The following is a 16880-nucleotide window of genomic DNA, read 5'->3' as shown; positions in this document are numbered from 1 at the left end:
CTACCGACCTATCAACCAAGCAACAATTCATAACAAGTATCTGCTTCCTCAGATCAGTGATCTGTATGATCAACTTGTTGGCTCCTCGGTCTTCTCTAAGCTCGACTTGAGGTTTGGTTACCACCAGATCCGGGTTCGTGAAGAGGATATCCCAAAGACCGCATTCATTACTCGTTATGGTTCATACGATTACATTGTCATGTCTTTTGGCTTAACCAATGCTCCAGCAACCTTCTCTCGTTTGATGAACTATATATTCATGGAATACCTCAACAAATTCATCATGGTGTATCTAGATGATATCCTTATGTATTCCAAGAATAAAGAAGAACATGTTGAACATCTTCGTCTTGTACTGGAAAAGCTTCGAGAGCACCAACTATATGCCAAATACTCTAGGTGTGAATTCTGGCTACCGGAAGTGCTTGTATCTTCCTATGTTGGATTTGGATCATGTATCTCTTTGTGTTTCGAGGATCTAGCATATGTTTGACCGAATCTTGTTGATTTGAGTGTTTCTCCCTCGTATTTCCCCTCGTCTTCTTTGTGTTCTTCGTAGGATCCCCTCCATTTCGTGAAAGATCGAGCACCTAGGGTTCTACCCTACATCAATTTAGTATGAAATGTTGAATAATAATTTTAGTGATTTGCTACAGTAGAGAATGATAAAGTTTTGCATTGATTTATACTAACTTACCTCATGAGTTCTTATTGAGTTTTGTGTGGATGAAGTTTTTAAGATTTAGGGAAACCGTGATATAAAAGGAATTAAGGAGACACAAAATCTCAAGCTTGGGGATGTCCAAGGAAACCATGATAATATTTCAAGAAGTCTCAAGCATCTAAGCTTGGGGATACCCTGGTAGGCGTCCCACCTTTCTTCTTCAACAACTATCGGTTAGTATAGGTTGAGCCTAAGTTTTTTCTTCTTCAGATAAGTTGTGCTATTCTTGGAATGTCATTTTATGTTGTTTTTCTTGTTGTTTTAATAAAATACTTAGATCTGAAACTTTTAAATAAGAGAGAGTCTTCAAATAGCTACCCATTTACTTAACTACTCTTTTGATCTTCACTTATATCTTTTTGGAGTAGTTTGTCAATTCTATCATGCTTCACTTATATTATTTTGAGAGATGAAAATTTTTATGCTCATGTTCTTGACTTAAATTTGTTTAAGCTTGTCAAAAAGAAATTGCAACATATGAAACTAGTCCCAAGGTGATAGATATTCAAGAGGGATATAATAAAAACATATGAAACTAGTCCCAAGGTGCTTTCATGCAGATCATTGGACAAAATAAACTTGATTCTTTGTAATAGTTTTGAGATATGATGATAGTGATATGTGAGTCATGTTGATGAGTAATGATGCTTTTGTAAGAATATTGGTGTTAAGGTTTGTGATTCCCTATGAAAGCACGAAATTCAATAGTTATGCAATGAAATTACATCCTAGTTATGGTGCATTATTTGGTGTTAGTTATGCTTAATGCTCGCTTATGTGATTTTTCGTTTCTTGGTTGGTTGCTTCTCAATCTTTTTGCTAGCCTCCACTTGTACTAAGTAGAAATACTACTTGTGCATCCAAAATCCTTAAACCCAGTTTTGCCATATGAGTCCAGCATACCTACCTATATGTGGTATTTCCGTGCCGTTCTAAGAAAATTTGTATGTGCCATATCTAATTTTCAAAATAAATTTCCCCCTTTGTGTGCTCGTACCGCTCATGAAGCGACAGGGGGTGGCCAATATTTTCCATGCTAGATGTGTTATTCTCAAGATGAGTGTCTATTGCCTTGTCATTGCATGAGAGTACGACAAAGGTATTAGGGATGCCTAGTCCCGAAATGAAAATTGAATTTACTTTATGTTGTCAAATAATAAATTCCTTGGAAAGTGTTAGTATGGAGGGTACCCATGGATATGGCTAGCCATGGATTGTGAAAGAATGGTGGAAAAAGGAATAAATTTTATTTTTTGTTTGGGAATCGCCCATGATATATCTAGCATGGAAAGTGTTTGGAATTACTCGGTCCTTTTCCTTGACGGGAAAAGTATGCCTCCCAAAATCTTTTATCTCTCAATTTAAGCTTTGAGATATGGCACCTCTACAAATCCCCACTTCCCTCTGTGAAGGGCCTTTCAATTTACTTTATGCAATTTTTATGTTTATTTGAGTCTCCATCTTCTCTTACAAGTACCAACTAAGGGGCACTATGATCATACTGGAGCATTGGATGTAGCTAATATGCGAGTATGTTTCATGAATGGGTCAATGGTTGAGCATGATGGGCTAGGGATAACTTGCTTTAGTGTTGATATTTTGAAAGACATGGTTGCTTGTCGATATGCTTGAGTATAGAAATCTTCATGTCAAAACTAGACTATTGCTTTGAATCATATAAAAGTCCAGATGCCCATGCTACAAAAGAAAAGAATGTGATGAACATGATAGGCAGCATTCCACATCAAAAATTCTGTTTTTATCATTTACCTGCTCGAGGACGAGCAGGAATTAACCTTGGGGATGCTGATACGTCTCCAACGTATCTATAATTTTTGATTGTTCCATGTGTTATATTATTATTATTCTTTTATGTTTTACAATCATTTTATAGCAACTTTATATAATTTTTTGGGACTAACCTATTGACATAGTGCCCAGTGCCAGTTGCTGTTTTTTGCTAATTTTTTACATCAAAGAAAATGAATAACAAACAGAGTTCGAATGCAGCAAAACTTTTTGGAGATTTTTTCTAGACCAGAAGACACCCGCTGGGCCAAAGAAGTACCAGAGGGGATGATGTGGCCCACAGTCATCTCCATGTACACCTTCATAGCACCTCAAGCCCCAAGTGGACCTACCGGACTTAAGGTGAACCCGCTCCTCTTTGAGATTTACATGAATATCTATTGGACTTGGTTGCTACCTCACCATGGAACGTTGTGCATCATTAGGTACAAGGGCGACCGCCACCAAGAAGCTAGGGAGCTTTCTAGAGGTCAAGGAGAAGGACCCCAAGGCCACAAGGAAGAACAAGGAGTGCACGAAGTTCATCTCTGCACTTCCCAGGTGACCCCGTGTGATGTAGGGTGGAACCCTAGATGGCCGATCTTTCACGAAAGGAGCGGATCCTGTGATGAACATGAAGAACATGAGGGGAAACACAAGGGGAAATCACAAAGGGGAACACAAGAGAAACACTCAAAACAACAAGTATGATCACACATGCGCTAGATCCATGAACACAAAGGGAGATACATGATCCACGATCAACAAGGGACGATACACGGTAACCGGTTCTTCTCCAAAGGAGGTCTTGATCGGGCCACCCAAAAGGGGGTCTTGAATCCAAGGGGATCTTCTCCGTAGAGGGGTCGCGGTCTCTCTCGTGGAGCAGATCCGATGTGGATGAGCGAGGCTCTATCTCTAATATTAGCTATCACAATGCTAACCCTAGCTAGGAGGAGTAGGAGGTCTATTTATAGTCTAGGACTAAGTAAGGGGGTACATGGGCCTCAGGCCCGAATCCTGTGTGTAGAGAGGTATCGGACAGCCGGTATGTAGCGGTCGTCCGGTGGCTCAGGGACGGCTGGACGTCCGATGGTCACCGGTCTTCCGCTATTTCTGTTCTGTGAAGGCAACGCCGGACGACCGGTCACTTCAGACTTCCGCTAATTTTGGCTCGGGTGCTATGGCTTCAGGCTCAATACGTCCGGTCCCGACCGGTCGTCCGGTGGTTGTAGCTTCGTTGGCCTTCCTTCTTCATGACCTTGGCACTTGGTGTCCTCGTCGCCTTGTCTGGTAGATGTAGCTGCTCCGTGGCTCTCCTCCAAGTACCTGATCATGCATAGTGTTTCCGCTTAAGGTAGTAGCCATGTCTCATGTATAGAAAGTGGTGGTTAGGAGAGGAGCAAATTCACCTTATCTTTGATAGCCTTTGCTCGTGCCCTTGTCATTGGTCCAAGTGGTGTCGTGGGAGACATAGGTAGGTCCATTGGGATGATCTTGGGATGCTCCGCATCATCTCCCCTCCCTTGAGAACGATCCGACCTCAGATCGAATTCTTCGTCACCATGGTAGGGCGAGAGATCCTTGACATTTGATACGTCTCCAACGTATCTATAACTTTTGATTGTTCCATGTTATTATATTATCTGATTTGGACGTTTAATGGGCTTTAATATACCTTTTTATATTATTTTTGGGACTAACCTGCTAACCAAAGGCCTAGTGCAAATTGCTATTTTTTTGCCTATTTCAGTGTTTCGCAGAAAGGAATACCAAACGGAATCCAAACGGAATGAAACCTTCGGTGATGTAGGGTAGAACCCTATGTGGCCGATCTTTCACGAAAGGAGCGGATCCCGTGATGAACACGAAGAACACGATGAGGGAAACGAGGGAAACACGGGGGAAACACAACAGAAACACTAAACCAACAAGAAAATAGTCACACATGTGCTAGATCCTCGAGTACATAAGAAATCACACGATCCACGGGCAACTAAGGATGATACAAAGGTAGCCGGTCTTCTCCGCGAGGAGGTCTTGAAGTTCTTCTCCGCAAGGAGGTCTTGGATCCAATGGGATTGTCTCCAAAGAGGGGCCGTAGTCTCTCTCATGGAGTAGATCTGATGTGGATGAGCAATGCTCTATCTCTAATATGAGCTAAACCAATGATAACCCTAATTCGGAGCTAGGGGACGAGTACTTATAGTCCAATGGGTAAGTTGGTGGTTACACGGGTCGTTGCCCCTTCCACTGCGCACAGGCAGGCCGGTAGTACCGGTCATGGGGTGGTTGTTCTGCTGGGAGATCAGGTACCGGTTCCTGGAGGGGTTTCTGAAGGTGCTCAACGGTTGTACCAGTCCTTTGGGCGGTAGTACCGGTCTTTTGGCTGTTACCGGTATAAACCGGGGTTGTACCGGCCTTGCACCGCTTGATTACAGAAGGTTGACCGGTAGTTGGCCGGTAGTGGGGCGGTTGTACCGGTCGACCGATAGTTGGCGGTTGCACCGGTATTTCTACGCTTGGAAGATGTTCTTCATGCTCTTGATGTCCATCTTGCATCATAACTTCTCCTTGGTTGCTTACATGGTACCTAAGCACACAAAGCATCTCCGTTTGAGGTAGTAGCCATGTCTCATGTGGGTCAAAGGGAAGTTCAACAAGGAGAGAGTTAACCTCGTTCTTGATGGCTCTCGCACGAGCTCTTGTCATTGGTCCAAGTGGTGTCGTGGGAGATGTAGGTAGATCCATGGGGGTGGCCTTGGGATGCTCCACGTCATCTCCCCTTCCCTAGGAAAGATCCAACCTCGGATCGAAATCCTCATCACCATGGTATGGGGAGAGATATTTGACGTTGAAGATGTCGCTCACGGCATACTTGTCGCGTGGGATGTCAATCTTGTAGGCATTGTTGTTGTAGCATGCAAGCACCTTGAAGGGTCCATCAGCTTGTGGTAGAAGTTTGGACTTGCGTTCGTTGGGGAAGCGTTCCTTGCGAAGGTGTAGCCACACAAGATCGCCAATGTTGAATATCATGGGTTGCTTGTTGACGTTGAGCTTGGTCGTGAGTCGTTGTACTTCGCGCTCGATGGTGTGCCTTGTATCTTCATGCACCTTCTTGAGATTATTCACACATGCACTTGTGCCCATATTGATGCTCTCTTGTAGTGGTAGAGGGAGAATGTCCAATGGGGACAATGGATTGAATCCGTAGACGACCTCGAAGGGGGACTTGCCAGTAGTTGAGTGTCTTGTGCGGTTGTAGGCGAACTCGGTGATAGGTAGACACTCCTACCACTCCTTGATGTTCTTCTTGATTAGCACGTGAAGTAGAGGGGAGAGTGTGTGGTTGGTCACCTCCGTTTGGCCGTCGGTTTGTGGATGGTAAGTCGTGGAGAAGAGTAGCTTTAGTCCGAGCTTAGCGCATAGTGTCTTCCAAAAGTAACTCAAGAACTTGACGTTGCGGTCCGAGACAATCGCCTTTGGCACTCCATGTAGGCGAATTATTTCACTACAAACACTACAGGAATCAGCTACTTTGCCATCTGCCACAGCAGACGGGAAAGGCAGGAACGGCGAACGGCAAAGGTCTTTGCCGTCTGCCGCGGACGACAAACGGCTCCGGCAAAGTAAGGTTCGGCAAAGAGCTACTTTGCCGTCCGCTTTCGGCGGCTGACGGTAAAGGGGCCTTTGCCATCAACAGCTGACGGCAAAGAAAGCAGATGGCAATAATTACGTTGTTAGTCCGTTAGGTGGCTAACGGCAGCCTTTGCCGTCCGCCGCTGACGGCAAAATTTGTCCTGCCTTTGACGTCCGCCGAATGATGTCAGCTGGACGTCACTACACGGTAGGCCTTTGCCATCCGCCGCTATAGGCAAAGCCTTTGCCGTCCGCCGCTGTAGGCAAAGCCTTTGCCGTCCGCCGCTGTAGGCAAACTGGCCAAATGGGTCACTTTCCAGGAGGCACAGGTGGCCACCGCGTGGCTGCTTTTCCGTCCGCGGCTGTTGGCAAAGTTGCCTTTGCCGTCCGTGGCTATCAGCAAAGGTGGCTTTGCCATCAGTGGCTGACGGCAAAGATCCTGCTTTGCCCCATTTTTTCTGTTTTTTTAATGCAACAATTTTGACACCAAATATATATGACATATATATATATATATATATATATATATATATATATATATATATATATATATATATAATATTTCACAGGGCTATTTAACAGCAAACATATCACATATCCAGCACATAAATTTCTTCGTACATACATATATAGTTCCATCCATTCATACATAGCAAGTTCCATCAAGTTGCACATACACATTGTTCCATCCATACATATTACAATGCAAAGTTTCATCAAGATAGCAAGTTCCATCATAGCAAGCTAGAAGAATACTTGAAGAGAATGAAAGAAAAAACAAGCACTCCATCATAGCAAGCTAGCTTCCGTGAAGTGAATGAAATCTGCAAAATGGCAAATAAGAAAGTTAGAAAAAGGTGACTAGAAGAAGAAGACTAGAACAAGAAGACTGGAACAAGAAGTATATGCCATTTATGAGCTAACTTAGGTGAAATGGATCATATATGAGCTAACTAAGTTGAAATGGGTCATTTATGAGCTGACTAAGGTGAAATGGATCATTTATGAGCTAACTTAGTTGAAATGGATCGTTTATGAGCTTACTTAGGTGAAATGGATCATTTAAGAGCTAATTTAGGTGAATTGGATCATTTTTAGCTAACTTAGGTGAAATGGATCGTTTATGAGGTAACTAAGTTGAAATGGATCGTTTATGAGCTAACTTAGTAAAAAGCATCATTTTAGAGCTAACCTAGGTGTGATGGGTCATTTTGGAGCTAACCTAGGTAAGATGGTTCATTTTGGAGCTAACCTAGGTGAAATGGGTCATTTTAAAGCTAACGTAGGTAAAATGGATCATTTAGGAGCTAATGTAGGTAAAATGGGTCATTTTAGAGCTAACTTGGATAAAATGGATCGTTTATGAGCTAACTAAGGTGAAATGGGTCGTTTTTGAGCTAACTTTGGTGAAATGGATCATTTATGAGCTAACTTAGTTGAAATGGATCGTTTATGAGCTAACTTAGGTGAAATGGATCATTTAAGAGCTAATTTAGGTGAAATGGATCGTTTTTGAGCTAATTAGGTGAAATGGATCGTTTGTGAGCTAACGTAGTTGAAATGGATCGTTTATGAGCTAACTTAGTAAAAAGCATCATTTTAGAGCTAACCTAGGCGTGATGGGTCATTTTGGAGCTAACCTAGGTAAGATGGTTCATTTTGGAGCTAACCTAGGTGAAATGGGTCATTTTAAGCTAACGTAGGTAAAATGGATCATTTAGGAGGTAATCTAGGTAAAATGGGTCATTTTAGAGCTAACTTGGATAAAATGGATCATTTATCAGCTAACTAAGGTAAAATGGGTCATTTTAGAGCTAACTTAGGTAAAATGGATTGTTTATGAGCTAACTAAGCTAATTATGCAATTTTTGACATAAGTAAGCTAAGTACAAATTGTTTTAGAGCTAACTTAGGTAAAATGGATGGTTTTGGAGGTCAGTAAGCTTATTAAGTCATTTTGAGGAAAAGAAGCTAACTCTAGGTCATTATGGTAAGCATATTGGAGGAAATAAATCTAAGTCTAGGTCTTTATGCATTTGTTAAGAAAAACACTAGAGAAACTTACCATGATCATGGAGGTGTAGGAGCGGGCTGGCTCGTGCCGGTAGGTGGAGAAGGATCGTGCGATGCTTGTCTGGAGTTATGCTGCACCAAAGATCATTTCCATTGTCTCGTTAGCATGATGAAACTCAAATGTTAAGACTAGCAAGTAATGTGCATTCAAATTAAACTCACCGTGGTCCCAGGAGCAATCACTGGCATCGATGGAGCGGTCTGACCAGACTTCTCGCACACAGACTGCACATTTGGTTTTGACAACTCAGTCATACTAGTTAGTAATGACAGAAACACTACATAAATGTTTTTGCTAATCTGTACAAGAAACTTACCACAAGGAGCTCGTACATGGCCCTTGCATGCATGTCATTCCGTGCCCTCTCCTCCTCCAACATCTTTGTCGTCCTCTCCTCCAACTCCCGCTGCCTCTCCGCCGCCTTCGCTAGAAGTTCCGTTCTATCTCTCTCACTCTGTATAGCAGCCTGCAACACCACTCACATGACCATTTGTAATCATTGATGGAAGCGCACATAATGTAATGGAGAAAGATAGCTGAGTACGTATAACTAACCTTGAAGGCGAGTTGGACTGGCCGTTCACGAGGCCTTATCTCAGGAGCGGAGCTCGATTGGCGCGCGTTGATCTCTGGGAGAGTGCTAGGACAACGGATAAGTCCATCTCCCATGGCTATGGAGCCATGGTACCTCCCGCCACCAGATATCATTAGCAGCTCTGTATCAATGGGACCCTCGCTCGGGTTAAAGTCATCCCCTTTCCCCGCCTTCTCCTCATCTCTATATTTCACGAGCTTGTCATGGGAGGAGATGGTGGTGAAGTTCTTTGGATCATCGAGGTCAGACGGACAGAATGCCTTGGCTTTCTTGTAAGAGGTAGTGTGGGCCATGGCATACAGGTCGTACACCTCTGGCACCTTATCCGCCTTATTGTAGCATGCCTGAAAGAGAGAAACAAAGTAAATTAGTAATTAAAGGGCTAAAGCTAGCATGATGAATGAGTTGCATGAATCATGAAGCAAACCACATACCCAGTTCTGCCCGAACTGATATAAGTTGGAGGTGCCTTGATGGTGTGGCACACCTTCCATTTGGGGACGTTTGTCCTTGGCCTCGTTGTGGAGGGCTAGCCATTCTTTTGAGCACCACTCATTGACCAACACCTCCCAACAATCCATCCCATCTGCACACCATCTCGGAGGAGCCTAAGTTAGCAAATAGAAACTTGAGCGCTACGGCTATGAATTACTAAATGAAGGAAGTAAGTACAACGCCTTAAGAATTACCTTCATGTACTACTCCTTACTCAAGAACTTCTCGCAGCACGCCGGCTTGGTCTTCTTGATACCACGCGAGGCGTAGTAGTCTCGAACAGCCTGCACCCGAGCCTCATGCCGTAAGTTCTGTAGTAGGCGCTTGTAGACGTTATCGATAACATTTGCCGCTTCCTCCTCGTATCCCTCCTCACACCTGTAGAATGTCTGCAATCAATTGAGACAATATTGATTAGTACAATTAATAACTAGCTAGTTGAAGATTTTTAATTGTGTAAAGGATAAATTACCAAGAACTTTCTGATCACCACGTCTGCCCTCATCTTGCACAAGACACTGTTGATAATCTCACCCGGCGGGGCCGAGGCAGCCAAGTAGTGCTCCCAACTCAATCCAAGCTCTGGAAGCCGACCCTCACCAAGCAACGTGCCAAACTCCGGGAAGTTTTGCCGACAAAGAACTCCAAGGACGGAGTTGGGCCGGCGGACACTATGATGGTGGTCCCAACCCCTGCAGCATGACAAGGCCAACGCATTAGTTATTTGAAGAAACGTGAATGCAGAAGGTACAAAAAGATTAAATGCACTTACCTCTTCTGCTCGCGGGTCGCCGGCACGGACGGGAGCCGTGTACAACCACGCTGGTAGATGGTGCACCCCTCCTCCTCAATATCAGTCGGCTCCCCGCCATCATCAGCATGGCCACTCGGCTCCTCAGGATGATCCGGCCAGGTACCCCATCTAGACATGTGCTCCTCCGGGGTCTCGTGGGCCGAACTCTCGTGGGCCAAAGGCCCGTTGGCCCGAGGCTCGTGGGCCGAAGGCCTGTGGATGGGAGGCTCATGGACCCAAGTCCGTGTAGCCTCCTCCTTGGACGAGTCCACCCTAGTAGTCACGTGCTCGGGTGAAACAGCTGGGGGTGGCGGCGAGGAAGACGCCCTAGCAGTCACCGTACGTCCTCTCCCGCGACCACGTGCTCCAGCTCCTCTTTTCTTCTTACCTTGTCCCCTGCTGGGCACCGCGGTCGACGAAGAAGGGCCCGGCGGTGTCTCCATACTGTCTAGCAACGCTCGGTGGAGAGGTGCGTGTGGAATGGAAGACCTCACACCACGCGCCAGCGAAGAAGGGGCCTCGGAGCGCTCCCGACCAGCGCCCACCATCTTTCAACACCTGCCATGACAAAGAGTAAATGAAATTTGTACAACATAAAAAAATACCGACATGAATAATAATATGTATATCACATAAGTGTATCATCATCAAGTACAACATAAAAAAATTGAATACCTGACACTACTAATAATCTCGATTAGTATCATCAATAAATGCATAATCATCATCATCATCACTATAATCAATGAAGGGCTCATAGGGTTCAGTGGCATCAACATGTGGAAGGCCACCTTGACGTAATCGGTCAACCATTGATAGGTCATCTGCAACAGTAACCTCTTCTTGTTCTGGCTCTTCTTGTTCCTCCTCTAGGGTGGTGTCGGATTCACTGTCGCTGTCTACTTCAATGTTTTGGGGTGAAGTATAGCAGTTCTTGAAACGCTTTTTGGAAAGACGTGTCTCTTGGAAGAATTCTCCTTCATATGTGTCTGGGTTAATGTGAGGTTCATAATCCTCTTCCTTTGGGGGAGATAGTCTAGCACGTGGTGGCACTTCATAAACGACATCCCAACCTTTCAGATTTGGATTAGTTTGGCAGGCCCACGGCAGATAGAATACTTGGGTTGCCTGTTGAGCCGTAATATAGACATCAGGAACATCTAAATGGGTGCTTTGGTTGATTTCCACTAGCCCTATATGTTCATGAGTCCTTCTAGTCTCCTTCGGTTGAAACCAATAACATTTGAAGACTACGACATTCGGTGGGTTTTCACCATAGAATAGAAGTTCATAAATTGCTTCAACTCTCCCATAATACTCGGTACCTCCTTCGCCGATAGCAGATACACAACAATTTGTAGACTTTCGGTCGGCCATAGATAGCTCTTTGCCATAGGTATGAAAGCGATACCCGTTGATGTCGTATTTGTCAAATGAACAGACCTTATAGTCAAAACCATTAGCGAATTGTCTCAATTCGGCGTCCATAGACTCTGAATTAGCCTACAAGTTTAATACGAAAGGATTGTTGCATTACGCACAAATTAGCGAATAAAATGAAATTGTCTAATAGAAATTACCATTTGTTTGAACCAAGAGATGAAACCGGGATAGCCGCCTCCTTGCTTTGCGAGAAGCTCATACTCTTCGACGGAATCCTTTTGGATCACCGCTCCATACGAGAATATGGCGACGTATCGACTGTATGAAATATCCAGGAATAAGAGCAGTTCAAAGGAAATAGAAGTTGCGAAACAATGTACCGAGAACTTACTCGATGTACGGTCGCACTTCTATCAGGTTGTTGAAGATATACGACGAAATGGTCTACCATTCTTTGTTATCCAAAGATACTGGATTTGAAACACTGGCTGGTGCGAGATTCCCTTTGAATAGGCTGAGGTTGGATCCGCCCTTTTTAGGGCCATCAGCATTGTACGAGGCTTCGGATTATGCAAATGACGATTTTTGGCTTCGTTGTGTGCTGTCATGAAGTTTGCCGCCTCCTTAGTGATGAATGCCTCAGCCATCGATGCTTCAATTCAATGTTTATTTTTACATTTTTTTCGAAGCGTCTTCTACATCCTCTCAGTTGGGTAGCACCAATGATTTTGCACGCCCCCCCCCCCAATCTTGCCTCGGTCGGGAGATGCAAAATCAAATGCTGCATTGGATTAAGGAAGCCCAGTGGAAAGATCTTCTCTAACTTGCAAATCAACTCCGGCGCCAACTCTTCCATTTCTTCTAGCATGCTAGGCGATAGTTCTTTCGCACAAAGAACACAGAAGAAATAGCTGAGTTCTGCCATTCATCCTCAGGGATGAAGCCACGCAACATCACTGGCATTATCTGCTCAATCCATATGTGCCAATCATGACTCTTGAGACCAAATATCTTCAATTTTTCAAAAATCGCTCCCTCTTTAGATTCACTTCATACCCATCGGGGAACATCAACTGCATTTTCACCCACAAGATAATTTCCCTCATAGCTGGCCTTCCAAGATTGAACCATGCCTTTGGCTTCGTCTAGTTCTGCTTTCCTTTCGGTTCTTTCATGTTTTGTAACGGCCTATCACATAGCGCCTCCAGATCGACTCTAGCCTTAGTATTATCCTTTGACTTCCCATCTATGTCGAACAATGTACCAAAAAGTGCCTCGGCGATATTCTTCTCAGTGTGCATCACGTCGATGTTTTGTGGGCAAAGGAGGTCTCTAAAGTAAGGCAGATCCCATAAGCATGTCTTTTGAGTCCAGGCGTGCTTAGAATTATACCCCTTGAAGTACCCTGGGCGCTCTAGATCTGGCTCGAGAGCATTTAACTGATCCAAGGTCTGTTGGCCTGTCAACACATGTGGTGCAGAGTTTTCGACAACTCTACCTCTGATGAAGTTCTTCTTGTCTTTCCTGAACTTATGGCGAGGATTCAGGAACTGTCTATGCATGTCGAAGCAACAAAACTTGCGACCGGCCTGAAGCCAATGATAATCAAGAGCTCCCTTGCATGTGGGGCACGGGAACCTTCCATGCACACACCAGCCAACGAATAGCGCATACGCTGGCAAGTCATGCGTCGAGTACATGTACCAGACATGCATTATGAAGTTCCGTTTGCTATAGGTGTCGTATGTCTTGAACCCATTATCCCAGGCTTCTTGCAATTCGTCCTTAAGCGGCTGCATGTACACATTCATATTTTTTCCCCGGATAGTTGGGCCCTGGAATTATCAACATCAGGAAAATGTTCTTTCTTTGCATAATCTGTCTGGGGGGAGATTGAGTGGAAAGACAAATACGGGCCAACAACTTTATTGGGCTACCGTCATACCAAACACACTGAACCCATCCGTGCTGATGCCGACTCGAGGATGCCTCGGATCTGCCACTTTGTCAGCATGTAATTCATCAAACTTTTTCCATGCAACACCATCCAATGTGTGTACCACCATCAGATTCCCATCTGCATCTAGTTCGGTTCTTTTGCCTGTTTTGTGCCATGTCATCTGTCTGGCCGTCTCTTCGACCATGAAAAGACGTTGAAGTCTTGATACGATTGGCATATACCGAAGAACACTAACGAGGATTTTGGTCTGTGTCTTCTCACCCACACCGTTGTCTACCACAGCATACCTGGAAGACTTGCAAATGGGACAATAGTTCAAGTCCGCATAGTCAATCCTAAATAAGGCACATCCTTTCTCACACATCTTCTCATAGGGCATCTTCAGTGCACGGAGGATTTTGTCCGACTGGTACAGGTTTGTAGGCATTACATGGCCTTTGGGTAGAAAGCGTCCAAATACTATCATCATTGCATCGTAGCATTCTCTGCCCAAGTTGAACTGAGCCTTCAGAGCCATTACTTGTGAGATAGAATCCAACTGACAAAGCTCAGTGTGCTCGTGGAGCGGACGTTTTGAAGACTCCAACGTTTCATTGAAGGCCTTTGCAGTTTCCTCCATCTCCTCGTCCGAATCCCGAGCATCATCATAGTATTGCACCATGTTTTCCATCCTGGTACCATGCTCGTCGGTGCGATGACAATCCACCTCAGCTCGGTCACGTTGGGCACACTCACCATGATATGTCCACACCGTATAATCGGGCGTAAAACCACCCTTCTGTAGGTGTTTGCCTATTTCAGCCTATGTCCTCTTTTCCCAATTTCCGCATTGGAAACAGGGGCACCAGGTTTTCCTCTGGCAATTTGCAAATGCGGCTTGCACAAACCCCTTGGTTTTTATGAACCATTCGGCGCTCCATTTGTTCTGACTAGTGTGACCGGTATACATCCACGCACGATCACTCATCTTGACTTTCAGAGCTACTGGACACACAACAAATATATATATATATATATATATATATATATATATATATATATATATATATATATATATATATATATATATATATATATATAGCTAGCTATCAAGTTTCATCGGCACGAACACCGGAACAGAGCAAATAATTAATGGGGGAGGAGGACATGTCATTTCTGCTCACCCATGAACGAAGGGACAAAGCTCGTCAAACGCACGGCGAGGTCGTCGAACACCAAACCTCGCAGCGATGAAACAACTGCACATTTAAATCTACCCGATCAACATAATTATATATGATGTTTGTAACATCCCAAATTTTCAGATTTGGAATGTTAATAGGATCATTCTTTGTCATCATGATTTCTATGCATATTTGAATTATTATTATTATTATTGTTTATTCAAAGTGTTTTCCAACTCAAGGCAAAAATATTTGGAGTGGAGATAATATGACTTCTCCCCTATTAATTATATTTGGAAAATGCTAAGAATATATTCTGGTGTCTACCTAAATTATTTTTTCTTTATAGAAACTCAAAATTGTTTTATAGTGGTTATTATGTTGCTCTTTATGTGCTTGCATTGCATAAAATATAATTTTTCAAAAATGCACTGTGTCGTAAAAATGTTCACTGTTTTCCAATATATATATATATATATATATATATAATATTTTACTGCATGTTTCTACTATTTTAGTAATTCATTTGATATTTTATATCCTAGCAATATACTTCTGTCCACTATTAACATATGTCAGATCTTACTGTTCATAGGCTGAACAGTGCGCAGCCAAACTTATATTCCCCGCCCGCAGCGCAGCGCAGCAAGCAGGCCGGCCCATTTTGGAGCAGCAACGCTGCAGCCCAGCATCGCACCCCTTCTTGTTTTTTCTCTCTCTTCCACCTGCTCTCTGTCACTGACTCCGGGTCCCACCCTGTCATCCCGTTCTTCCAGGCGTGTTCGTCAGGGACACTGTAGCCGATCCAAATTGGATCGATTCGATCGATCTCTTGCCTCTACAGCATCAAAACTACTCCATAAATACTCATATCTCCGTCTCGTCCTATTTTTCGGCAAAATAGCCGTCTCCCGTACCCTAGAACGGCGCCCCGATCTCGCCGGAGTTCTTCGCCCGAAGCTCCTGTCGCTGTCGATTCTGTCGCGTCTGTAGGTTCCCAGAACCTCTTGTCTTCTTTGTTATTTTCGCCATGCTATAATCTATCTCCCTGACTCCCAGTTTTCTTCAGGGACGCATCCAAACCGAGCACATCGAGCTTGACCCGAAGCTCCACTCCGACGTCTCCGCTCCAGCCGGTCCTCGTGGACGCTAGCAGAAGCTCCGGTCGCCCAGTGGACATCTTCGAGTTCGACGTGTCCCTCCACGCCTCGTCCTGCTCTCCCCGAGCTCGGGAGGCCTCTCCAGCGACGCCAGCTTCAAATCCGAGCCGCGCCGCCGCGTCTCGTTCAATTCCGGCCGGCCTACTCTGTTCCTCTCCGGTGAGCTACCCTTAGCCGCCCGATCTCTCTCTAATGGTCCAGATTAAATCATGTTCTATTTTTCTCTCTCTCGAATAGTTATGTGCTGTTTAGTGGCTGTCTGCTCTTTAGCCACTGCAGCAAACAACCTCCAGCCAATCAGCATCCGCCATGTGGCACATCCACAGTGCCGTAGCAGTTCTTCCCAGAACGCTTTTATGGCATAATTGTTCTTTGCAGATTCCATATCAAATTTTCATTTAGGTTTATCTTGAGATCCGTAACTCCAAATTCATCGATTCTTTTTCCTGTGTACTCGTAGTGACCAGGAGAATATTGAAGAACCAAAGTTTCACATTTTTTTGAACTATTCAAATTTATTGTTTAAATTTGAATTCAAACTTCCGGAGGCCATATCTTTTAAACCGTTGATCCAAATTAGTTGATTCTTTTTGCATTGTGATCCTACTAGCATGTAGATAATATATACCTACTGATATTTTTTGTTATTTAAGTTTTTATTTGAATTCATTGTTTTTTACTTTATTTTAGTGTTATGTGAGCATAGTTTATTTATCGTTGCCTCCGTTAATCATATAGATTGTCCGGAGTGTGAAGCAGATCGGAATTAATCGTTAGAGTACTTCAGCACCGTTCAAGGCAAGTTTGCACTTTTGATTTTGCTCATCCTATACTATGCATGTGTGGTTTTATGCTATGATATATGTTTGGCCTGGTATGTGTATCCCGTGTTACCATGTTTTGTTGTCGATTGTGGTATGTGATGGTGTGATCAACTTGCTATGGTAGACGTGGGCATGTGCCGAGTGATCCATGAAAGTGGTGAGTGTTTATAGCCGTAGGTTCGGGATTATTAACCAGGTGAATGCGTTGTTGGCAGAGCGCTCTATTGTCCCTAGAGAATGCGCCATTGACAGAGCGCACTTGAGGCGAGGTATAGTTTTCGG

At 44.0% G+C, this 16880-nt stretch overlaps 1 long non-coding RNA gene across 1 annotated transcript; it reads left to right on the top strand.

The window, feature by feature from the left end:
- Nucleotides 1–15404: 15404 nt before the first annotated feature.
- On the top strand, nucleotides 15405–16573 carry LOC119314345. The gene is made up of 3 exons (XR_005152270.1): nucleotides 15405–15603; nucleotides 15684–15933; nucleotides 16513–16573. It is a non-coding gene; the product is annotated as an uncharacterized LOC119314345 (long non-coding RNA).
- The last annotated feature ends 307 nt before the right edge of the window (nucleotides 16574–16880 follow it).

This window comes from Triticum dicoccoides, chromosome 6A, assembly GCF_002162155.2.
Source record: "Triticum dicoccoides isolate Atlit2015 ecotype Zavitan chromosome 6A, WEW_v2.0, whole genome shotgun sequence".
Taxonomy (NCBI): Eukaryota; Viridiplantae; Streptophyta; class Magnoliopsida; order Poales; family Poaceae; genus Triticum; species Triticum dicoccoides.
The sequence above is the reverse complement of the archived record's forward strand: the minus strand, read 5'-3'. Positions and strand labels throughout refer to the sequence as shown.